General features: G+C 35.2%; 1 protein-coding gene across 1 annotated transcript in view; it reads left to right on the top strand.

The window, feature by feature from the left end:
• The window catches only part of Src64B (Tyrosine-protein kinase Src64B), a 105346-nt gene that overhangs the window by 24537 nt on the left and 53010 nt on the right, over positions 1-27799 (top strand). The window contains exon 2 of the mRNA XM_089633246.1: positions 22030-22083. The gene's annotated coding sequence lies outside the window, so the exon portion shown is untranslated. The remainder of the gene's footprint in view (positions 1-22029; positions 22084-27799) is intronic.

Genomic DNA, 27799 nt, shown 5'->3' on the forward strand with positions numbered 1-27799 from the left:
CGTTAGATTGCTATCGTTTTGGCGAGCTTTAAAAAATGCAGACTTTAAAAAATATTTTTAATATTAAATGTGAGAGAAAAAAATGCTGTTATTTAAGTTAGAAGGTGAATTCATTAAAAAAATACTGGAATTCCTCATAATACAGATACACCAAATAGCATCAAAGCACCGCTAGCGTTAGTGTTATTTGCCACGTATATTGTGTCTCTTCCTGGGTACCTATTTTATACGTAACAGCAACAGTGGAAATAAACGCGGTAAGTACTAAGTAGGTACCCAGTACCTTACCAAATTTCATTACTTTTCGTGTAGGGGAAGGAAGTTTATGGGGGCGCCGTTGTGGGAACGTAATTCCCTCATATATCGATCAGTTATGGCGGTGCGTGGAGCGGCTCCTTGCAGGCTGCCCCCTCCCTCCAGCTCCGCCCCTGGCGCTTCCGGGAAACAATGCCACCCCAATAAAAGCCTATAACACAACTGCATATATTTGTATTTAAATATAAATATAGAACAAGCGTCTGCTGGTACTGGCAAGCGCCGTTTTGTTTTTAAATTGCTACGGACTAATTTCGTTCTCCACTTTTGTTGAAACTGTAATTTTAACTTGTTTTGATGTTTTACTTGTTTTTATGTTATGTTGAATGGTTTTGTTGTTCGATATTGATGTTATTCATGTCGACCAGGGCGTTGTTCATAATAGTTAGAATAGTTAATAGTAGAAAGTGGAACATAATGATAATATGTTGATCATGTCGCAAAACTCTTGGGGCTAAGCTGAGGCCGAATGCACTACTTGATATTTGAATCATTATACCGTTATCATATTTACTATACAGAGATCCATTTACAAAATGAAAACTAGTGTAATCCACCATCGGCCACCCAGGTCACGCAAAATAGTGCATTTAGCATACAAATAAATAATAACAGATGTAAACACAAAGTTGACACTATGTGCTTTTTTATTCATTATTTCAGATAAAAGCAATCATCACACTATTTGAGTATTTGATGTCGTTGCGCATAAGGTACGCGACATATTGCGCTATACGTAGGGTTGCCAGACGTCCTTTATTTTAAAAGACGTCCTCTATTTCAGACCCAAAAATTGATCTTGTCCTCTAATTTAAAATCTTCAATAGAGGACAATACTTTGTCGTTTAATTTGGAAAAAATAAATGAATCAGCGTGATTTCGCGCGATGTGCGGCGAGGCGGCGGGCGGCGCACAGTGGGCTGAAAATCGCCTTTCATAGACATAGAGACTTGAATTTTTTTAAGGGTATTTTTTGGCTAGAAATGGATTCTGCTGATCATTACTATGCTATAAAATGTCGTACGAAGCAATTGCGTGTACAAATGAAGGAGTTATAATTTTTTTAAGAAAAATTTGTATGGCGCTGACATTAAAAATGAGGCTATCTCTGGAATCATAAGGTTGGCCGTTCTATCTTTACACACAGATAATACTACTATTTATTTGTATTTTTTTGACATACTTCATATTGTGGCGCAAGGTGCGATTTATTGAAGTGAAACTTCTTTAGGCGCGTAATGGATTTTCGGGGACGGAGTAAAACCGAGTCAGGATCGACACGAAAATGCGGGTACCCCCACCACCGCTCACCGTTCACCGTTCACTGTTTTCAGTAAAAGCAACAAATCATTAGCATGCGCATAAAAGTTTTTATGTGTTTTATTTAAGTACTTTCTTACTCGGTAGTATAATTTTGTTTGGCGCATGCCTTAGCTGTGGTACAGACGTGGACAGGGCTTTCCTGTACCGTCCGTCCGCCGTTCAGTCTGGTTTAGTCGTCCGTCGAGAGCGCTCGCGTCGCGCGCTTTGCCGTTCCATTCGTATTCCAGTATATAAATATTGTTTACTGTCGAGGAAGTTGTTATAAACTTTAAAAAATATGTTTAAAATGCCGTGTAAATATACGTGTTGTGCGTTCAGCTTGCTGCTGCTGGTTTTAGTGAGTAGTGCTGCCTCCAAAAATGTGGATAATTCCGATAGAACCTTCGAGGAAAGCAATTGCAGTAAGGTGAGACAGTTCCTCGAGACCAGGAACATCTCGGCTGTACCGGCTCGAGGCGCAGACGACAAAGGTAAGAAACCGACAAACCAACAGAACCCACATTCATAAATTGTGGTTCATACGGTTTGGTACAGAATTTCAGTGTTAAAAATGAGTAGTGACGAGATATTTAATTGTAATATTGTTATTTATGTAATATTGTATACTTGTGAATAAATTGAAAATTTTTGAAACTATACATTAATCGAACGTCATTCATCTATAAGAAAATATTAGAAAAAGCAAATCCATGCTTCGTCGTTGAATTATTTAACCTCTAATTTTCAAACTAACCTAAGAGAGAAAATAGAGATGATGAAATGAAAATAGAGAGAGAGGAATACTAGAAGTTTCACTTCTGTCTTGCGTAGGCTTGACACACCCACTTTTTTTTTTTAAATCCTAAAGTTGAAAAAAAATCTTTTTATTGTTGATGAATCATTTTAATGCTTAAATGCTTTACATATGAGTATGCTTTGTCTAGTTTACAATATTTTATTTACACTGCAAGCCAAAACACTGTGCACAGTGGGCTGAAAATCGCCTTTCATAGACATAGAGACTTGTATTTTCAAGTGTATTTTTTTTGGCTAGAAATGGATTCTGCTGATCATTAATATGCTATAAAATTTTGTATGAAGGAATTGCGTGTACAAATGAAGGAGTCATCATTTTTTTAAGAAAAATTTGTATGGAGCTGACATTAAAAATGAGGCTATCTCTGGAATCATAAGGTTGACCATTATATCCTTACACACAAATATACTACTATTTATTTGTATTTTTTTGACATACTTTGTATTGTGGCGAAACTTGTGATTTTTTTTTTAAAAACCCTCAAAGTTGAAAAAAAAACTTTTTTATGTTGAAGATTCATTTTAATGCTTAAATGCTTTACATATGAGTATGCTTTGTCTAGTTTACAATATTTTATTTACACTGCAAGCCTAAAAGCATTTAAGCATTAAAATGAATCATCAACAATAAAAAGGGGTTTTTTCAACTTTGAGGATTTTTAAAAAAATAATCGCACCTTGCGCCACAATATGAAGTATTCCAGAGAAAGCCTCATTTTTAATGTCAGCGCCATACAAATTTTTCTTAAAAAAATTATAACTCCTTCATTTGTACACGCAATTTCTTCGTACGACATTTTATAGCATAGTAATGATCAGCAGAATCCATTTCTAGCAAAAAAAAATACCCTTGAAAATTCAAGTCTCTATGTCTATGAAAGCCGATTTTCAGCCCACTGTGCGGCGGCGCGGCGCGGGCGGCTGAGTCGAAATGCGGAACACGGTCGGGCAAATATTGCTCGGCGCCTATTTCCTCTGCTAGGTGAGGTGACTCGTGACGTTAGAGAGCGTGTTATTTCGTCTGTACGCAAGTAAATCGAATTGAAGATGCCTTTTTTGGAATGGCAGTCCAGCAAATTCTTCGAAAAATGTCTACTTCTCAGGCTGAAAAATACACTACTATATTTTTGGAGTGGTATCGAAATGTACTGTCATATATAGAATCGCGATTCGATTTCTCAGAAAATAGTAATATCCATTGTTTGCAGCCGCTGACACTGACGAAAAAAATTAAGTTCCAGGATTTGTGTATCATGGTATCAAAACTACAGATACCTAATATTAACCTTGATGCATTGTATGAAGAGTTCTGTATATTAAAGCCTCTCCTGACGAAAATTATAGACGATAAGAAAATGTTCTTGAAATTTGGATGAAAACATGAATCTGCTAAAAATAATACAATACGTATTTTTCATCCCCGTTTCTAATGCCCAAGCCGAAAGGATTTTTTCCTTGTGTACGAATAGGTGGACGAAAACCGAAATAAGTTAAATATTGATACATTAAAAGCCAAAAGTAATAACAAGTATTAACTTTATTTATTACTTTAAATGCTAAATGACTAATTAAGGTCGTACTACTTACTTGGCTTCGATTAACATTGTTTTTTATTAATAAATGTAACTACTGATACCATTACAGCATTTTATTAAAAAAAATATTGATGTCCTTTATTTTCATCATATGTTCTTAATCGTATCAAATCCTCTAATTCAGAAAACGGGAGCTGGCAACCCTAGCTATACGCATCATGGCTTGGCCTATTTCAGCGTATCGCTTGCCATACACTACCAATGGGAATTTGATGCCATGTGTAAATAATTTTAATAACTTATGTTTATTTTTTTTTTACTTTCTTTAAATTCGTTACTTTTTACTATGTTTTATGTTCTATACTTTTTAAATTCTCTTATATTTCAATCTTTTGATATATTCTTTCGAATTATTTTAATGTATTTCACAAACATATAAAATATAAACAGTATTTTTTTCTTTCTTGTTAGTACATTGATTTCTTAAATTGAATTTATATATATTAATTAATTATATTTGTCATTAATAAAAAAAAAAATAAAAAAAATATTATTATTTTAAATTATATAGTTTTTATACTCATTTTAATTTCTTCTATATTTCATACTTGATTTATTATTTTAGTGTTTTGTATATATAATCAACCACCACCACATCACGGGCATGTGCCTAGTTTGGTGGTCTTAACACAACCAAAAATTGTGAAAATAAAAAAAAAAACACTGAATAAAGAAAAAAAATATATATTTAAGATTAATAAAAATAGGACCTTACCATTAAAATATTTTATGTAAAACGGTTTGTAAATTTTATAAAACGTTTTTCAACTATATAATTAGCAGTAAGCACCAGATTTTATTTTTCTAGGCGATGAATTAGTAACTTCCCGAGGGATCAGACCTTCATCAGAAATAATTAAAACAAACCCCACGAAAAGATCGATTTTCTAGGCTTACTACGGCCAAGTCCGTCCATTACGCCGGGCCTCGCGCCGAATTTTGTTAACATGACTTCATCACTTATGTTGTTAAGATTTCCGCTTTATTTTAGTGATTTGATAGGGCAAATTCAACCGAAAGTCTGTCCAATACACCAGGGCCGCGTGTCGCATATTTTTGTGCACGGCTGCTTCACTTGCGTCATTGAGATTCTGGGTTTATTTTAGGGTATTGTCTCGTCTTCAGACGAGGCTTCATTCTCTACTGGGGCAAGAACTGCAGGATTCGTTGATTATTCTAAACACTGACTTGCATCTTATCAAAGATGACAAGAATAGCAGGTTTTAAACGAAGTATGGACAATCTAGCTGAAACTTTTTGGATAAAATGTTGGTTGGCATTTGAATATTATTAACATTTGGTTTGTTAGTCGACCTGATGGTCATCATCTTCTGCCCTGATCCTAGATGGGCAGCGGCCCTTAAAGTCACATTGCCACTCGGGTCCCCTGTGCCCAGTCCGTCCCTGATATAATCAATGCCAGACGAAAGCGAAGTGGAGAACCGAATAACCTTTTTTCGATCTTGACTTAAAATCCGTTTGCCTTAGATAATTTACGCTTGTGATCTGGATCATCGCACATTCAGCACCATCGTCACTTAAAAAAACATCTACATCAACACTCTGGTTGGTGGCAAATAGAGCGATGAAGTTAGTGTTTACTTGGGAGTAATCAAACAAAGCCAGGCTCCTTCATGCTTCCCAGCTGAATCTCCTAGCAAGCCTTCTTTGTCAGCCGCCTTTTGACATGATGAAATCCCACGGAATGGCTTATTGTTCTCACTCGGTGTTATGCCCTCTTCAATAGGCTTTGGTTTTCCCTTGTTTGTTTCTAGTTCCCGGGATCTCAATTTTTAACTACACGTCTTATTTGTGTAGTATCTCAGCTTCGTAAACATGCGGATATTAATTGTTTCCTAAAAAATACGGAGACATGTGTAATAATAACGAAGACCTGAATATAATTGAAAGGGTTTTAACGAACCCTTTCATGGCGTGTATTTCTTTTTGTATTACGTTATAAAACCTACATTATATCCATTTCGCGGGTGAATAAATGAGTATATTTATTATGCGGTAAGTCTTCTGCCCTCATTAGGAAGTAATTTCCCAGCTGTATGGTCAGAATATATTATAATGTAAATTAAGTAGGTTCCTACTGTGCATAGTAAATGGAAAATTTTCAATCTTGCTTGTATAACGATCTTTTCCAGCCAAGAAATTTTTAGGTTCCGATATAAAAATTTCCTCGCGCGCTTGGGAGGGCATTAGAATATCTTAGCTTCTCGTCGTGTGGCCGCTGGATACGAATGTGCTTATTAGAGGAAAATAAAATAAGCATTACTTTTGGTAAGAATACGCCCTAGAGTCACCAGACCACCAGGGGCGCAGTAGGCCAGCGGGGTTGGTTGACTACTGTGACCACGTGGGCACGTGGCTGCCACCAGACTATCGATCCGCAGCGATTATTTCCGTCCCGGCTAAATTCGCCCCAACACTCACACGCCTCGGTAAATGTTTGAGCGGAACTATTCCATCGGATGCAGGGCTCAGTTGGAATCCAGAGAAATGCACATTTTTATTGGATGCACTCTGAAATTGTTTCGTCACAACAACACGTAGGTCTTATAATAGTATAAACTTCATGGACGTATGTAGGTCTAAGGTTTGTTTTCCTGTGCCGTGTTTCATTTCCTCGGGATACGGCGCTGAGCGTGAATATAGCGCCACTAACATATTATGTATCGAGATCTTTTTTTTATATAACATTTTTTGCCTACTTGAAAGATAATCGTAAATGTTTATCTTGTTTAAAATAAATAATAAAAGCTACGCAAGCAATGGTGAACGATACCTATATTTACAAAGTGTGCTTGAAATCAGTATGTACATATCGTCGCACGCCTAAAAATTAAGATTGACACACGGAAATAAATGACTATTGCTAATTTATTACGAATCTCTTCAAACTATTGGTAATTCCAGTAAAAAGGGATTGCGGGCCTTACGTATAAATTAACAGGGTTCCTGATAAACTTTTATTAAAATACTAATATATTATCATGGTCCGAATATTTTTTCGTCATGATGTATATTATCAAGGCAAATCGCCTTGTATTCACAAGTATTCGTCAAACAGCCTCCTGGCAAAGGCAGAGCCTGGTAGAGGGTTATGGCTCTCGGCTAGCAATCCGAAAGTCGCAGGTTCAAATCCTGGCGTGCGCAAGTAAATTTTATTTGATGAATTTGTGGTATTTCGCGAATTATTTATTTATTTCATTTTAAATAATATATAGTAATGTAACCAATTTGGGATGCCATACTCTCACTGGCTCTAGACAGTTGGGACTCTTGTGCGGTATAAACATTAAAAAAATTTAGAAGAGAAAATTTAGAGAAAATTGGCCCTATTAATTTTTCTCCGTGCACATTGATCGTTGTTATTAGGTATTTATTTTTAGCCTGCGAGAATAACACCAAGTATTCAGGTGTTTTATCATTTTACGATAAAGTATGGATTATCAACAAAAAATAGTACATTTCGCGTCGCGAGATAAGAATATTTTTCAGGCATTAAATAATATACACATTTCATAATTATTATTATGTTAAATTACCTACTTACTGGCTTTACAGAACCCACAAAGATAATCATCTGCCCGATAGGTATATTGAGTCATGTGAATTTGACAATTTAAAAAAATAAAATATCCGTAGATATCATAGACATATGAATATTAGTAGACCTGCCCTAAGTGATTAAAAGCGTATTATCCCCACTCCCCATACCGGTTCCATTGGAGCCGGCTGGGCTCGCGTATGGCCTCAAGTGAAATTTGAAAACGTGACGTCATCATGTTTGTGCGAACTATGGTCGAGGCATCATCGGTTCATTTTACGAAATAACACGGCAAAATGTTGACTTGTGATATGAAAACTTGTAAAAATAGATGTGAAAAAGAGAATAAACCCAATTGTCGCATTACATTCCATAAGTAAGCATTATTTTACTTTGTTTTAAGCTTATTCACACCGTATTATATGGATCAGTTTTAGAAACATATACTATCACATCACAATGTAGCGATTCTCAAGTGTGCTCATCGTTGTTTACTGGGGTAAGTAAATTATGAAACATTTGTAAAAGTGTCTTAACTAAATACTCTGAAACTAACTACGACTCTGCAAACAGAAGAAATTTACTTTGCCGAATTTGGACTTCGCTAATTAGTTCATAACGTGGCGAGTAATTTGCGCTACCATGTAAAAATGTCTATTCATTCAAAAGCAGATTTTACTTTTAAGAACTAAATGGTGATATTATAATGCGAGATGCCTATTTACTGTCAGATTGATTTATTGACGAATCACAGTCAGCTTAACCCCCTTCGTTCTTCAACAGTTGATTTTACCCCTCGCCATTATCTTCTCGTCTATTAATTCCTATGTCTGTGGTAGATATCATACATTAAATAAAATAACATAATGTACTGTAACATTCGTCGTCTGCTGGTTTCGATACCAGTATAATATACTATATTCTAAATACTACTACTATTATATTACTATAATATACTCTATTCTAAACTTTCATACATAAGTAGATTAGGTAGATATGTTTCATACATAAAACAAAAAATTATTTCATGTTTTCGACTAGATCTCGTACAAAAAGAGTAGGCATGTAAATCTCGTTACCCAAGAAAATGTAAAGCCCCCATCCATCAAACCTCCTTGAAAGTATTTATTTCAAGTTTACTTAATGGGATTGCTTTTCTTTGTTTTCGATAAATCATACTTTATATCTGGTTCTTCTAATGATGTTTGTTATCGTGACAGCTTTCTTCTGAAAATGCCCAAGATAAAGTCAGAAGATAGTAATAATATATAATAACCAGATAATTTATAATTTGATTTATTGAAATTGAAAAGCAACAACAACGAAAAACTTGTGTCTGTCGGTGGTCCATTGGATTAAAGATCAAACGAGTTTCTGGATAATTGAAACGACAAACCATTCCATATCGCGTGCGGTTGAATTATGTCTTGTGTTTGGAAGCCCTAAACAAACCCACCTAGCGAGCTTCTCGGGCGCGCTTTATCACTATTGCTCTATAGCAGGTGTGGCGAACCTTTTTGGGCCCGCGTGCCAAAAATCCTCAAACTTTATTTCTAGATTGTGTGGCGTGCCCAAGCTGTAAAAAAAATTAACCAAATAGATAAAATAAAAAATGTATTTTTTAAAAATTTTATTCATAAGCTTAAAAATTACAGATTATAGAGTTTTGTAGAAAACAGTGCGGACGGCGAAAAATAAAAACCGGTAAAATTTGACAGGTAGCGAACTCCATAAACAACTTGTGAGTGTTGCATGCATAAATAAACCAATCATGTTGCAAGTGTAAAAAAAATATTCCTATCGATTTCTCTGGAAAAATTGTCAGTTTCGGCGGGTAATATTGAATGAAATTTTCAAATGTAACGTACGTTAAATTTGAGTTGAAACAACCCAATTTTGGTTTTAAAAAAATCAACAGAATCACTGTTTCATTTGAAAAGAAAAGAAGAATATGAACGATTGTTCAGATATTTTTGAAACATCTGGTCAAATCAAAAAAAAAAATTTTTAAATTTAAAAATTTAAAAAAAAAAAAATGAACTTGGAAATCGTTAGTGTGCCATCCAAATGATAAAACGTGCCACCTCGGGCACGCGTGCCCTAGGTTCGCCACACCTGCTCTATAGCAGCCACTGAAAAGGTCTGCTGTAAGTTGTAACCAAAGGCTGCTCTGGCGTGAGTTCACTCTAATTAAGGATTCAAACTTTATATAACTTTGTCTACTTTATTATTTTCCATAACTTTTCCAGGAGTGTGACAGGGCACAGGACTACGAACATAATACAAACAAGTTGTGAGATATCAAAAGCTGTAGGCCTTATTAAGATGTACAATTCCGAAGTACATTATTTTAATGTATCTCATAAGATCTTGACAGCGTTAGCAATGTAAGCGCATGAAAGTATGTCTTTTCGACTTGATTACAAAACATCGCCTTTTCTCTTTTCTATATATATAATAGGCATGTATTATATATACAAACCTTCCGGAAGAAATTCTCTAAATGATAGTAAAACCCCTATCTAAATCCGTTTAGTAGTTTAGAAGAACTAAGCGCACAAACATACGGACTCGGATAGCGACTTTGTTTTCTACTATTTGGAGATTGGTAAGTTTAATTTATCGAAATCTTTTTTAATTTTAACTTTTATATATTCAATAATATTATCATTCAATTTATAAAAAAACTGAATATTTATAAATTTTGTAATAGTATTATTGAATGTATAAAATATTTTTTTAACGTTTCTTCCGTGATTAGATGTCAATGGTTTATGATTTGAATTAGTTATCTTTTAATTCAGTGAGTGATTGATTGACTTGTTTTTTACATACATATGTAACCAACAATACAATGGCACCGCCCGTATTCACATTAAAACCCATGTCAGTATTTTTTCGCGTATCAAACCCGCTACCTCTGGAGGTTTTACAGAGGTAAACCTATGTTTTTCTTTCATGTACTCGAAAGTTCCAATGGCAGTCAGAAGTTTCGTGATCGGTCAATCGAGAAAAAAGCCCGCATCGTTTGCTAATAAAGCTCGTTGCTGCTAATAAAGTTAGTTGGTCTGCTGGTTGGTTTGTTGGCTGGATTCGGAATAAAGTTGCGGTGGAGTGACAAACGGCTTGCGTGCTCACATCAAGGCGTTCCGCACGACAATTGAATGGGAAGTTAAGTGAACACTTTCGCAATAGAAAAACGGAAATGTCGTCGTCAAGAGAGTCGAGAGAGTGATGTTCTCTGCACAAAGAGAGTAAAGGGCAAGCGGGAGAGCGGGAGACCGGGCACACGAGCCCGGAAAAACACGTTTCCTATAAATTGTAGTCTATAATTTTCCATTACAGCACGCACACATTTTAATTACTTTGTACACCATGCATTGTAATAACAGAATTAGGGTCCAAACCTACAAAGTATAGGCAAATATCACAAATGTAAGAACTCATGTTTCAGAGTATATATTTTATTGGCTTGCCGGGAGGCATGGGAGGTCTCCTATCGTAATGATAATATTATACGCAATTATTATTGACTTTGAGGTTGCGGTTTTGATTCCCGCTGTATCGCTAAAATTATATTGATTTTTTTTTCTTTCGCCGTTACTATTTTGAGTTTAATGAACCTTTCAAAACATGACAAAAGCCGCATCGAGCAGGATAGAAATTGATTAATAGTTTCGTTAAATGTTACGTGTACTCAAAGTTTGCATAACTAACTTAGCCTTAATATCGTGGTGTTCAGCCTCGCCAAGTCTCGCCAAAATATCGTCAGTTGCCGCAAGCGTCTTCTTGTCATAATTGAGCTGCCATTAGTTATAATATCTGTCATGTCAATACTTAGCTGAAACCAAGTTACCTGGTTTGGACCGCCCTTAAAAGCTAATTACGAACTGTCACAATGTCACTTGTTACTGTCCCTACTGTCACAAACCACTGTTGCTGGTCCATTAGTCTCAGCGCATGAATCTTCGCCCATCAATAAATTATCTAACAATGTAATCATAGAAATTATAACACGCGTATCTCTACGATTAACTACTTATATTATTATATTTATTTATTTATATAATTTGTACATTTATTTATAACAATTACAGGTAATATAGCCTAAGACGTTATAATTGTACCATTTATGCAGTGTATATGCAATGCCAAAAATCTCGCCAATGCGCTATACGACACAAAAAATAAATCTATTTTTTTATCTACCGCATTCAAAAAGCACGTAGCTCTCCCCACAGGTGAGTTCATAAATAAATTAGTGCGGCTTGCTCTACTATATAGAAGATTGTGATGACGTCCTCGAGAGTGAGACTGGTACAAAAAAAAATAATTGGGCCAGTATCTCATTATTAGATAAGTGACCGTTTATTAGTTGAAAAGAATATTTAAGCAAAGCAATACCTCTACGTGTCTCTAGGGTGTGGTAATTGGTCATGCCTAATATATAAATCGATGGGTAAAGCCAAGAATAAATAAATATGAAGCATGTAAATGCAGGTACTCTTTTAATTTCACTGTGCATGCATATAAAATATTTTTTTACGTAATGTTGTAATATCTTTGAATCATACAATCAAAACAGATTATCACAACATAATTCAAATGGTAAATTAACTTATCTCGCCTTCGTGTATTGTGTGAGCAAAACAATTAACATGATATGGTATGAATTGCGAAATAATAACCGTAATGATAACCTGCATTTTATTAAAATTGATAAAAATCGCATACCTACGTATGTAAACAACGATTTTTTCCATATGTCTCGAAGTTAGTCTGTAGTTCTGGTTATTACTTAAATTATTCTGGAATGAAGAGTGCCACCGCACATTTCCGGGTAGAACGAGAATGGTTTCCTGACTGAAATCTTAATTTCCAATCATACTTCTGCAACGCGTCAATCGTCGATTTCCCCACAATAATAATCCAAAGAAAGTAAACAGTTTTAAGTAGGAGTACATAAAGGGCCGAGGGAGCGCCTAAAAGCAAACATGTGCCGTGCATAAACAACAAAAGTTATAATGAAAGTTTATGCAGTGCTGGCAGAAGAAAAACTTGTGTCCTAGTTAATGCCAGCTTTCTGAATAGCCCTACAAATAGCCCCAACACTGGAGATCTTTACGAAACCCTTTTTTACGACATTTTTATGTTCTTCTACATGTTTTCTTACTTCTTTATTATAATGGTACAGGATCATTTTGTATTAAACGTCAGATGTGTTACATATTTATTATTCTACAAAATTTCATATTGAGTTCATGTTTATTGATACACCATTATTGTGTTTAGTTTACGGGTTGTTTAGAACAGAAAGCAAATTGTTTCCGATATAACAAGACGTTAATACTCACTTATTACATTATTTACTTTTTCTAACGACTGAGGACTAAATTGTTTTTCCTTTTGGTGTATCATTATTTCTGACCTCTTTCTTGTAGGTACCAACGAATAATAACGGCCTGTGTCAAACACATTATTATTTCATAAAAAAACTGCCGTTTTGTAAAGAATGGGTCAGTCGTGACACGTAAATATCGACTTTATTCAAATGAAAAGCCGAGACATAATAGTCCAATTATTCTAAAAACCTAGTATTATTGATCAACTTCAATGAAACCTTACTGTATTTTTTGTTTGTGCTTGAAAATATCATCTTAATACACACGTTCCAATAAAATATTTTATTGTGTTAATTCTTTTGTTGTGTTTGGCTTTATTTATTTATCGAGCTCCTTATTACCTAATATAAATCGAACCCGACTAGAAATCAACTGCATAGTTCACTAGGTTTTTTATGTCGTTTGCAATGTTTGCATACAACATCGACACAGAAGATTAGAGTGTCTGGTGTAATAAGGAATTATTATGACTGTTCACCTTCTTACTTAAATACCAATATTTTTTTATTATTTTTACAAATGTTCAAATAGTTAAAATAATTTTCAAACTTTGCATTTTTCAAAGCTCTCCAAAACGATCGAAATCTGACGGTTTGTTACGTCATACGTGCCTCGGTTTTGCCGGTACAGAAAGGTTGGCGACATGATTTATGAAAAAAAAACAATTTAAATTTATTTAATTTATTTTTATCAATTATTTTTATAATTTATCAATTCTAATTTATTTAGCAATATTTCCAAAAATCACGAATTCACCTTATGCGAGTAGGCACAGCTCAACTGAGCACAATATTATCCGCATTCTTAATGCACGCGGCCGGCCAACCCGAGAGGTAGCGGTTAAGTGCTGTCAGAACCCGCCCACCAATCACAGGGTGTTTGAATGTCTCACGGTTCTAATCGTTTTTAAGTGACGATTTACTAATTCTGCGTATAATTATATATACTAAAACTTATAAGGGGTGTCCGGGGGTAAAGTGCGCTAACTTCGGGGGGTGGTTCTATATGATTTTAGAATTAAATAAAAGTGACTTTTCGAAATTCAAACGTCTTAAGGTAGTTTTTAGGTAAAAAAAGTTTTTATGGGAAAATAAATATTCTTCCATGGAAAAATATTTTTGTATGGGAAAATAAACATTGTAATTTCGAAAAAAGTTATTTATCTTTTAAGTTTATTTATTTCCCGAAGTTAGCGCACTTTACCCCCGGACATCCTGTATATTCAGAATCAGCGTTTTTTATTTTGCTAATTTTCAAATATGAAGTTGTTTCAACAAGATTCTTTCATATTTATAGGTATTATCAATGGTGTCAATGTATGTTTCTTTCAAATTAACAATGAATGCCTTTCTATAGTATAATCCATACGTAATTTTGTTCTGGTGCAGAAAACAACTTTCACCTCGGTGCACAATTCATAAATACATTCATGTTTTCTGAAAAAATTGTGCAAGGTTCGTGTTAAATCGAATAATTCTCATATTATACAATATCTAGTTAACCCACGACCGATCGTGAAATCATTAATAATTATTACAAGCGGGGTTCACGATGTTCGGTCAATGTATCAAATGAGTTTTTCAGCCGTAAAAATTGATCGCTCTTAAATTTCTATGAAGTGAACAGTGAAGAGCCATCTGCGGGCATCAATCATTCCATTCATTCGGCATAAAGTAGACTGTATTCGTGGGAAAAGTTAAATAATATGTAAATCTATCCCGTCAATCAATTTAATAGTTGATTATGGTGTTTTTACATTTCTTACATTATTCTTTCAAGAAGATTTATTCTGGAATATAACATATACTTGTTCTTAAATTCAGGGCCGGCCCTGAGCCAAACGTGGCCTGGTGCACGTGTAATTTTTGGGCCCCTTGTCAAAACCAAAGTTTAAGGCGAAGCTTAGTGCTTAATCACTATTTTGATTAATCTTTATAACGAATTGGTGTATATTATGAATACCAAAAAATATGCTTTAGATAAATTGAATGTTTTACTATCGTTTTGCTTGAGTAGAATACGAATAAAAAATAAATTACTCAATAAAAAATATAAATGTAAACTACAAAAAAAATATTGTTTCAATAGAAATGTATGAACGCGTTAGGGAAACAACTTTTAAAAAATACAATATTATAGCTAAGATTATCTGTGACATTTTCACTTGATTAACTTTTTGCTTTCTTATAAAATTATTTACACGATAAATAAAAACCAGTTTTGTGCTTGAAATCGAACGTTTCTAGACTCCGTTTGTCAAGCGATTTTAATGCCTACCTACAATATAAGGTATACCAAGAATATACACATTTTTGGCTTGTAGCTTCCTCTTAAACACCAAAATTTTCGGAAAAAAAAATTTACATTAGTAAACCAAAAAGGTTATAAGGAGAGTTCTATAATTAATAATCTATGTTTAGTAAAATACAGACTCCAATTTTTCGACTTCTAAAATAGCTTATTAATAATATCATTAGCTATTTTCCACCTTAAGTCAGGGACGCCCGAGGAAGACTCGAATCTTTATTCCAATCCGTCACAGACATATGAATTCATATGTCTATGCAATCCGTTCACAACGCCGGCTACACTTTCAGCTAGTAATAAATATATTTAGGCAACAAAATTTACACCGGTTATAATAATTCTGTTCACCTTTTCGAAGAATCAGGAACTAACCCTTCCGTAAATAATTTAACTGAAACTGTATATAGGACCTGGCCTGCGATTCTGGAGTTAAACGATCAATCGTTTTCGTATGCGCCGTCTTCAAGTGAAAAACTACTAGTCGTCGCGACTAACTTATTCGAATGTTTCAATTTTACGTATTCTTGAGCGTCGAACGGTCGAAGTTGGTAGAAGAGATGATTATATTGGCACCCCTGTGAATATTGTCTATGTTCCTGATGTTTTTGGGATTTCTATGGTGTGACTGTCAAACAGACAACAGTTATTCGTTATTCAAAACAGAAATGGCTGCGGGAAATATTACAAATTGCCAAAAGCAACTCTTAATTGAGCTTGTTAGCTCCGATAAAGACTTAGTAAGTGGGAAATTTTCACCCACTTTTACATTTGCGGAATCCGCGCGGTAAAACAAAAATTGACAGCTAGACTAGATTTTGACAGCCAATTCCATAGAAACGCCAATAACCTACCACTCGCTGCCCTGTTTCTACTGGTTATACCCAGTAGTTGTTGTGTGGAATGACTTTTGACGTTTGGCGTCGAAGTATGTTCCTTCGACCAATTTCGGGAATAGCAACGACGACCAACGTACGTACTTTCGACGGCGATTACGAGCGCCATCGATTCAGGAATAGAGCCCCAGGATGTGTAGTACGATCGATTGATAAGGTTTTATCGATAATTTCGGTAACATGTGATCGTTCGTTCTGTTGTTTGTACGTTAGCGATCTGCAGTCGTGCTCAGGAACAATGACAATTACCGACATTATCGATCGACCATGCTAGATACCCAGATGGGTTCCAGTTTCTATATCAGTTTCTCTCAAATTAAGTATTTTTATGATCACTCCAGAGCATTCCTTTTACGAAAAAATATATATCCCTCTTAGATGCAGCTACTCTCAATAATTATGAGAGTAAATTCATAATTTTATTGATTGATGTTGAACTCTTTTTCATATAATAGTGCTGGTATTAAAACGTCCACCATCTTCAACCGGAAACGTAACGTACGAATAAAATTACAGACAGACGGAATGCAAAACGATCGAGTTAAAACAGTTCATGAAAAAAAAATTAAATGTGGAAATTACTGACCTATGTAGTAGCAAATACCTACAGCTGATATTCAACATATAAAAGGAAATACAGAAACGATATGCAACTATATCGGATAAACTGGATCGTCCCCGAAGAAAGTGTTCTTGGACCACCCAATTCCCCATCCTCCCCATTTGCCGGCAGACTACTACTCAGGGATAGATTTGCATCGGCACTTCTATTTTGCTTTTACACTTTTTAATTTGACCGCACGATAAAAGCCCCAAGTACCCATACGCAGTGGGACTATGGTCGATTATTGTGAGGCAGACACGAAGTAGGAGAACGGAATAGAAAGGTTGAGAAGTACCTTTCTACTCATATCCGGCTGCTAAATATACAGAACATCATGACAAAGATGTAACTAAATCTGTTCCAAGACACGTTTCGATTCTGAATTGTCTTACCTCAAATTAATAATATTAATAAAACCACGGATAAATTTAAAAAGGTTAGTATATTTATTTTAACATCACTGTGTTTTTGACCCGCAATATCTAATCACAGAATAAGAACTCATCAGCAGCCGTAACTAATAATTACATCCTATTGTTTTAGTGCCTAATGTTAGACGCCGTATATAAATAACAAAGAAATTTGCTTTCAGTAAGATTTATCTTTCCACCGAAAGTTTCAACGAGAGAGTTTAAAAATAGATTTCCGAGAGTCCTGAAAGTAACCGAGTTCGGAGATTCGACCAACGATAAGAACTCGAGAACCCGCACATTCTGTTGGTCGTGCGGTTTAAATTGTATTTAAACCTTAAATACATGTCCATCACGAGGTCTTGATGAGGCATTGACATTCATCGTAAGATATTATGTAACCGCTATTAATAATACTCCGCGGGTTACTGCAGCTATGAACTTTCTCTTTTATGGGTTATAATGTTAGGTTTTCCTCGCACATATTATTATTTATGATTATAAATCATTAATCATTATTATTACTTTACAATCATTATTAAATTAACAGAATCATATTGACCAAAACTTGTGTTTTCATTTCGATTGTATGCCATGCAATGTTTTTTCCTATTAGCAGAACTTTGGATATATTTTCAAATGATTTTTGTAACCACAGGTGAACCGTAAGAACGTAATTAATTGTGGTATATTTTTTTATGATAACGTATTCAAATAATGTTTAAGTTATATTTTTACAATAATTACTAATTCATTTATTAATATTAAATCACGCTAAATTTAGAGGTCAGCGATCCCTATAGGCCACCCAGTGTGAAAATATTAATTTGTACCATCTGTACGTTCATAAGTTTGCTATTTTAAACCGTTATGTGATAACCTGGCTTGGAATAATGTTTATTGTTGATCCACTAGCAGCTCTAAGAAAGCTTTTCTTGTAATAATTGTATGTAGTTTGTAAAGTTATTTTGAGGATATATATTTAATGTAAAGCAGAAATCTGTATGAAACGGTACAAACTCGAACGGGGACCTACACAGCGTCATCAATTTTGCACAATTTTTTTTTTATATCTAGAGTGGCGTAAACACTTCAAATTTTTAGATGTATGTTGGGAACTAGGAGATTTAAGACATTTCCACCTTGAGCTATGTAGTTTTAAATATCGATTTAATTGTCGAAACCTGAATCTAGCCACCATATTGTTTCTAGGTACACGGAGAAAACCTACTGATTAGAAATACTGTTAATTTATTAAAAATCTGGTCAGATTATTCGTTTTCCTGTTAAAAACAGGACTGCAGGCCTTCAGACAGAGTTCGTAACGAAGTATCAGTCAAAAGAGAATGTTTTATTAGGACGGCGGAACACGTGTTCATACAAATATTGATCTTGGCATACTGAATTGTCACATTCCTTTATGATATTTATAAGGAAAAGAACACGTATTCTCGATATATTCTCAATGACTAATTTAAAATTTAAAATTACACACAATTTAATCGATAGTCCTGATCTTCTTCAACGCCTATTATTCCATGTTCCCAATCGCAACAGCAGACAGTCGCTTACTTTTAATCTCCCTCATTGTAAGACAAATTCCAAACAAAACTCATTTATCTACAGATCCACACATTCATTTAACTTAAATTATTACCATATTGACATTTTTACCTCGACTTTACGCGACATAAAACAAAAACTCAATAATCAACAAAATTCAAACTAGAAGTTCAATTCCTATATATTCCCGTCCTTTGCCTCTTAATCATTATCCTATATTTCCCCCTCCTCCCCCCCACCCTCCTTTATTTTAATATAATATTTTTAATATTTTCTAACTAAACAAGAAATTAATTTAAGAGAACATCTCTATTGTACACCTTACCATTAACGTTAGTTTAGTGGAAAGTTCATAATTGGCATAATTAATAATATTATTATTGTATCATTGTATACTTACTTAAAGATTTGCTGTCAACTTTTCCTAAAATGTATAAATAAATTTTATCAGGAAAGTAGTATGCTATCAATTTTCAAACAGGATAATTTTTCTCCGTGTACCGCTTACAAGAAGAAAGTGTCAACTCGGGCGAAGCCGGGCTACCACTAGTTTTAAAAAATAGTATAAAAAGAATAATAAGAGTATAAAAATCGTAGCAAAATCGCTGTACATATATTAGTAGTGACATGTCAAATTAAATCGTAATGTCAAGATCTTTTGACTGACTGCAAACATTGGTTAAAAAGTTTTCAGACAGCTTTACGCTGTTACCGATGTTAAACAAAAAATTACATTATTATTTTTTAATTCTGTTTCCACGTATTATTTTCAAATTAAATTCATAACTTTCTGCGATCAAAGTTGCTCATGCATACAAGCTAAAATGTATGTATTTGAATCAGTTCTAAATAATACAATGATTCCGTTACGAGACTGTAAATGATTTCGGGTGTAGCTCACGTAATATGAAGTTTCACGATAATGTATAATACGGTATTATGAAATTCTATTTCACTATCTCAGCATTATTTCTGAAGCCTGACGCTTTCGAGGAGGCCGAATGGCCTGTCATGATTTATAGCGAGACTTATCTTCTCTGGATATACTCGTACCTTCCTTCGGCAGACCCTTTCATCGTGACACGGGAAGTGAACACGGGACCAGAATAGGGACAGACTAGAAACTAGATTAAACGTAGTAATCAGTCATGTTATGTGATATCATATTTACACAATAATGCTTCACTGCATCCAGCGTGCATTTTTATCTATATTTACTCACATTTATATTTTTTTAAGGAATGTAACGTAAAACCCATTTTAGTATGATCTTACAATATCATATCCCGGCGTTGCTGGGGGTTATCCTTAGGAGATAGACATAATATCATCACGGATTTTTCTGTAGGCCTTTTTAAGATACACAATTCCGTAGTACATTATTTTGATGTATCTCATGAGGTTGAGCCAGCGTTAGTAATGTAGTGCCCGAAAATATATTTTCGCGACTTGATTAAAACAAACAAACAATTAAAACATCGACTTTTCTCTACTTATATAACATGCGTGTTTCATATATGTAAACATTACGGAAGAATGTCTCTAAATGATACTGAAAACCCAATCAAAATCCGTTGAGTAGTTTGGAAAAACTAAGCGCACAAATAGACAGACGCGGATAGCGACTTTATTTTATACTACAGGGTTTTCCAATAAGAGGTGTTATTTTGATATTCAATCGTAAAAGATAAATGGTTTCGTTGCTTGTGTGGCACGTAGCGCCGTCTTGTTGAAAGTAAACGTTGTCCAGATCAATACCATCCAATTCCGGCTATAAAAAATCATTAATCATATCTCGAAAGCGCAATCCATTCATCGTAACTGTTGCTCCATCCTCATTTTCGAAAAAGTAAGGTCCAATGACTCCGCCGGACAATAAACCGCACCAAATAGTCACACGTTGAGGATAGAGAGGCTTTTCAACAATAACTCTTGGGTTTTCCGAGCCCCAGATGCGACAATTTTGCTTTTTGACAAAGCTAAGATACTACCAGTATCGCCCTGGTGTAAGACCACCATTCAGAATTGAAACGTTGCTCCAAATGGCTTTAGCCGTGTTTAGTGACTAGATCTGAATAGCCAGGTACTTCCCCACCTTCCTCTTTCCCTTCCCCACTTACCTTCAGCCTCACAACATCCCCCAATTTGGGGATGCCATAGTCTCACTGGCTCCAGACGGGAGCAGTTGGGACTCTTGTGAGGTATTCACTATAAAAAAAAAAAAAAAGCCACCTAGGTGGAAATGGGCCTCATCACTCAAGATGATTTGCATTTGATTCACTCAAGAGAATTTTAATAATTCCAATGCGTTGTTGAAGCGTGTATCGTTCCATTTTTATTAATAGTGGCGTATTTTCTACTTGTCAAATGTCAAAAAATGACAGCTTCAAAAGTAACATCTACCGAAATAGCGGGCTATTCAAAATAACACCTCTTATTGGATATCCTGTATATGAATAAGAAAGGAGTATAAAGAAATACATTATTACGTACGGTAACCGGATAAATCATCACAATGTTAATTCATAACATCTTTAAAAAGTTATATAAAGTCATGGAAAGTGATGAAACAAAAACTTTATTAACTGGGTTATGTTGGTTAGGTTAGGTTAAAATAAATATTTTTTTCATCGTTTCTAATGACTTTATATCACTTTTTAAAAGTGTGTTGAATTGTCACTGTGTTGAGTTATCATGGAACCATTGAACACGGAGAAAAAAGTGAACGTGTTCCGACATCGTGATAATACATTCGTAATTTACTAAAATTTTATTAGGAAACCTATCAATTCATTCGTTAAGAGCCTGTAATCCCGTTTTTAACCGGATTGCCAATAATTTGAAGATATTCTATGTTAGCAATATTCAATGGTAGAATAAGTCGAGAACTCCCGAGGAAGATATGGCACGATCAAGTGAATCAGATACTTGAGTCGGGAATGATGTTCAAATGTGAATGAGGCAAGGAATATGTTGCAAGACAAAGTTGTTTGACGATCCGTGGTGGTTAGTTAGTTAAAATAAAAGCAAAAATTCCCGGGTTCGGAATAACCTGACAATAATTTGAAAGTATACTACTACCATCACACTATGCGGAAAATGTTGCTTGAGTCGTGATGGAGGACTTAGCCAGCTGAGGAATGAACTCAAGTCGCCTGGGTGGGACCCAGTCGCGATGCTAACACAGTGACTGACATTGTTTCAATCTCATCCAGTTCACTTTTGAAGTAGAACCAAATTAATAATAATATTTTTTTTTACAGGTTCGCTGCAGCTGAATGAAATATTGGATGACGTTGATTGTACGCTGCATGCAGGTAAAGGCATAATATTTTAATGCACACAAACACACAAAAACAATCCTTACATCGTTGAAAAAAAGTGAATCGCTCTGTTGCCAATTGGCTAAAAAGGACGCTAAGGGAAGGAAGTGTCTAGTTATTCTCAAGTGGTGTCTTCTTTTTTGGCTCTCGTTTGCTCCCAGACCCGTCTCGACAAGGCGTTGCCCCTTGCAAGTTCCGAGTTACCAGATTTGCTTGCCCTTGAAAATCGAGCCAAGTCGCGGGGAACCGCCACGGCAAAACGCCGCCTTATACGGAAAACGATATTGCCAAATACGTAACTGCTTCGTTTTTATCATTACTACTACGACCTACCACGGGCTTCGCTCGTCTAATTTACGTCTTCCCTGTCGTCGACGCCGCAGTAAATTTGTTAACACTGTGTAAACTGTAAACAACCTCACCTCGCGCTTATCGAGTTCATAACGCAATGACAGTGTTTATATTGCCTTTTGTTTGAATAATTCATTATTAATGCTTTCACCCCAAATTATCTTTTAACAGCACTAAGAAAATAAATGTATGGTCAACTTCCTGTAGCGGCGCCGTTTACTGATTCATTATACTAAATACACTTAGATAAATAAAAATAATGCACAGGTCAGCCTCGAACTGTGAGCTCGTGTGTCATGAAATTTGCATTGTTTTTTTTTCTGTTCGGAATTACTATGTCAAACTTTATTTATAGTTTGTAATGTTAAAATATTAAAAAAATAATACAAATATTAATAATTGTTTGTTTCAATTTTTTTTCAATATGAAAAAAGGTTGTTGAATTCAGGCGAAGCCGAGTATTAACTTCTAATAATCCAACTGTAAATAATTGAAATTATAAATATTTATCCGATTTATGATAACGCAATATGTATAAATGGGATAATATGTATAAGTCCAAAAGTTACTTCTGGCGCTCTTCATTGGCATTTGCGGTTAAAAAACTAAAGAAATAGATTTCATAATTCGACAACAAACGCAACGAAGGATGATATCATTATGTACTTACTTTTCATTTAATTAAATAATTGGATGTCGGCTTGCAAAAAAAATTGAACTAAAGAATCCATTCAATAATCCAAGACAATAAATAGCCTAGATACCTTACCTACCCATTGCCGGGTGTTTTAAAAATGATTTTTTAATGTTTATTTAGTTTTTGATCACGGGGACGCTATTCCATGGTGGTGTAAATACCTTAATTTTTATGCTTTACCGCACAAGAGTTCCAACTGCCCGAAACTATTAGTTATTAATGTCATCCCCAATTTGAGGAATGTTGTGAGACTGGAGAAATGAGACAGGAGGAAGGTGTGTATTTAGATCTGATCACTAAACATAACTAAAGCCACTTCAAGCCATGTTGTGATTCTGAATAATAATTCTTTTTTATAAAAATTTTGATTTTTAAATTATACGTACGAAATAACCCATTTTCCCACTCTGGGATTTGAATCCACCACCTCTGACTCCAAAGTCAAGAACTTTACCGCTCTTCCACTACGGTCGTCGATTCCATTCGTTTAAAGTTTGATGCTTATTGTGTGAATAATAATAGTAGTGGCGTTGCGCATCATTGGCTGGGTTGGTTGTTGGAGCTTAGATCTTTGATAATGCACTCTGTGCAAATGGACGCAAGGCGCAAAGTGTCGTTTCTCTCCGCTTCAACGGACCGGTAAATATGCAATCAATAAACCTCTACGCTATTGAGTCATTGATCCGACTCAATTACCCATCGACACTTTAATGCCCGGTGCCAATAAATCCACGGTTCGTTTGGATTCGCTCTGAGAAGCGGTAATTAAACTTTGACGGTTTTGCACTATATTTGAAGGTGTACACATTGTGTCACATACAATCTACAATATAATTATTTCAAATATTCGACAATGTATATGAGGAGTAAATGAAAACCAAACATTTAGAATACGAACGTAACAGTGATCAGGTCTACTTAGCCAGGTACTTTAGTACCAGTTTTATTGCTCTTTCCCGTTTACTTCCTCTTCCCACTTCCTTCAGTCTCACAAACATACCCCAAAATTGAGATGCTATAGTCCCACTTGCTGCGGGCCGTTGGGATTATTGTAAGGTAATAATAATATTTAGCTAATTTATATAGCGCCGTTTTCGTGAGAAATCACCTCAAGGGCGCTGTCGGTAACCACACAAAAAATATTTATGTGGGCCTAGAAGTTGATAATCTTATCCTAGAAAATCATCACGATGAAGTCCTAAAAATGTCGCTGTTATACTGCCAAATACCAAATAGACGCTTGCGATGAATTGTGTCCTTTGAACTATGTCTGGCAAAAGTTTGTAAGTCCTCCAATCACGGGAGGTTATTTTTCAGCTAGATATGTACTATTTTTTTAGAAGGTCTAATTTTTTTTAATTTCCCAGATACGTAAAAGTTTGTCAAGACACCACTTAAAATTTTAACCTAGTCATTAACAAAGTTAACTACTTGATAAGTTATATGGCGTATACGCATTTTTTGAAATTTTATGGGGGAGATCAATCTTTAAGTGCGATTACATGTTTTATGGACTTACAAACTTTTGGCAGTAACCCCACGATGTAATAACATTGTATTTCTGAATTCCACAAATTGGCTTGAGAAACTTTGGGTAGGTAAAGTTTCTTATCATAAATCCCCTCTGCCAATAAAGGTGGAAAACGGAAATGAAATGACATACATAAAATTTCGAGTTGGAGTCATACAAATACTTGTTATTAACACAAGGCGTGGTTTTCACTGCAATGTAAATTATTTATTCGTTTTCTTTCAACGTCTTGAGTGCAATGGAAAGCAATCGTATTATATTTCTACGTATTCCTTTCATTGGCTGCAACAAGCTAAGAAGCTAATGCCCCCGGATCGTATTTCAAATACCATCTTTACAGTAATATAATATCGCAACCTATCCCTACAATGCAACTTATATTATAAGTCCTACCCGGCTTCGCTATATATTAGTTTTTATTTTTGAAAGAATGAAAACATGAAACACGCAATCTGGTGGTGACTTTTCTTCTTTTGAAAATTCCTTATATTAAGCCTCATAGATATTAATTAATATTGCTAACTGATAATAGTCTAGAATGTACAGATTGTAAAACCCGTGCAGCACCAATAAAGGAGTTGTCTAAATAGCAAAAGGATTGGGTACTTTATTTCTGGAAACTGCAAAATAGCAAGCGAATATTATTATCAATCAAATTAATTTAATCGCCTGTCAGTAAAGACTTGGGGTGTCTATTATACCAAGTTCGGTAATTAGTTGTTTACAAAACAAACAGCTTAGCGCGTTTTGCCTCTCGGAGAGTGCAGAGTAAGTCCGCGCTGCGACGCCGACGCGCGACGCCTCGAGTGCCCTCTTGCCTGAACCGCTCCGCAAACTCCGAACCGTCCGTTCCCCCTAATGATCGATCTCCTCTCGCCGAGTAGCAGCGGGATTGAACGTTAAAACTCCTGAGGGGACTCGGGGTAATTAACCTGTTCATTGAGAGGATTTACGACCGAGGACCCCTCGAACAATCTTCAACTTAAATTGGGCAATATTTAATGTATCGCGTCTTCACTGTCAGTGCGGTACATTTTAACTTTCTTGGGTCATTTTAACTAATCATCGCACCTTTTCCGAAATGGCAAGCAAGAGGGCTTAAAATGCCGCACAACTCTGTCCTAGCTTGTGCTCTGTGCTTCATTCATTTTCATCTTTTTTTTTTTTTAATATAATATATATTTTTTTTTAATTATTACGATATATGTAATAATTAATGTATTTGTGCGCTCCGGTCAACCCTCCGACACAGTTAAACGCGCTGTCTATTGCGCTACAGAGGCTGACTTCATCTTACATGTTTAGAGGTCCTCTCGGGAGGAACTTCTTTCATTTGCTTCCGCGTCAAAATATTCATCTGACACTCCCCTATCTTTATCTTGATGTACTATTTTTAGAGACACCCATTCATAGCTTTAATTTTTAAGAAACGTGGCTTTAATTATTGAAAAAATAGCGTTTTCATAGCGTTTATAGCTAAATAGGATAACGTTAAGGATGGGAGTCGGTATGAGGGGAAAAACAATTAAATTTGTAAAATCACTTGAAACATGTTTATTGTATTATTGATTGAAACTCAACATGGCACATGTTTCTACAGTAGTGTGTCATGTTCGTTCTACGATCTGTCAATACAAGATTATAGCGACTAAAAAATCTTTTTTACTATCGCTAAAACCACCATTTATCGTCTCTAACTATGTACTATCTTCATAATAATATAGATTATTGCTATCATTTGTGTTGTGTATGTGAAACGTAAACGTGTGTAATCAAACATTATTCCTGTATAAATTGGTTTATTCAGTGCCCAGAGTTGCAAAATAAGATTAAATTGAATGTACCTGCGCGCTCCACACGCTCTTCTAAACTAGACCTTTGCAAAAGAAACTGTAAATCGTATTCTTGCTTGTATAGACTGTGTAATAACAACATAGTCTTCTTAACATATTTTATGTTGTATGTAATTCTGTTTATTTCTCAACACTAGGAGGAAATCTATTTGGTTGTATTTTTGGTATAATGTAAAAAAAATATAAAATTCGTCTGTTAATTTCTTAAAAAATGATATATAAATGAATGACTATCATCGTCAAGCCCCCGCAACCTTCGTTTCGTTTGTGATCTTCATTCGGTAAATAATGTTGAGGCAGTTTAAAATTCGAATCATTTGGTACATATTCGAATCCAAAAAAAGTAAAAAAGGGTCACAAAAAAGGAAAGAGGCCCACATACATACATTGTGTTGATAGAATTGTGAATAATACACGATGCAGAAGCTGTGTGGTCCATACCACCATACGAAACCCGGCATACGCAGTTGATTCCGCTTAACACGTTGGGTGCTGAAAACGCGCCTAGCGCGTATTACGTAATTTCACGTTGTGCTGAGAACGCGCCTAGCGCGTACGGATTATATAATAGGTAAATGATAAGAAAACTTCATGAGCATCGTAAGTTAGTTAAGAAAAGATGAATTTGTATCAGTTTTATTCTTCATTTAAATTTGGTGTAATTTGCAGCATCCAGTGAATGTTTTAGAAAATACGTCGCAGTGAATGTGTTAAAGCGTGGGACAGACCACGCTATATTCTCGTGGCTTGGCCTATTTCAGCATATCGCTTGCCATAAAACCCCAATGGGAATGTATGGCGAGCCATATGCTGATATAGGCCAAGCCGTGATGCGTATAGCGTAATCTGTCAGACCCATAGGGGTGGCGACACGTTACGCTATACACATCATGGCTTGGCCTATTTCAGCATATCGCTTGCCATTCATTCCCATTGGTAGTGTATGGCCAGCGAAACGCTGAAATAGGCCAAGCCACTAGAATATAGCGTGGTCTGTCACGGACATAATTGGGACAATCGGGTCCAAACATGTTGTCCCAAATAAGCGGCTGTCCCAAGGTAGCTAAAATAATTATTTATTGATTTTTTTTATATACATCATTTAAATTAATTCGAGTTCTGTCGAATGTGTTTAGAAACTTTATAATATACAAATAAGTAATTAATGAAAAATTCTTCTGTACTATATATTTATACAATCTGAACAAACAATTATGTCATATTATAATAATAGTAACCCTAAAAACGCCGTGCAAGCGCGGCAGTGTACTGCGATCT

This window comes from Hesperophylax consimilis, chromosome 7 (genome assembly GCF_061612785.1).
Source record: "Hesperophylax consimilis isolate HC1 chromosome 7, BYU_Hcon_1.0, whole genome shotgun sequence".
In the NCBI taxonomy this organism is placed as follows: domain Eukaryota; kingdom Metazoa; phylum Arthropoda; class Insecta; order Trichoptera; family Limnephilidae; genus Hesperophylax; species Hesperophylax consimilis.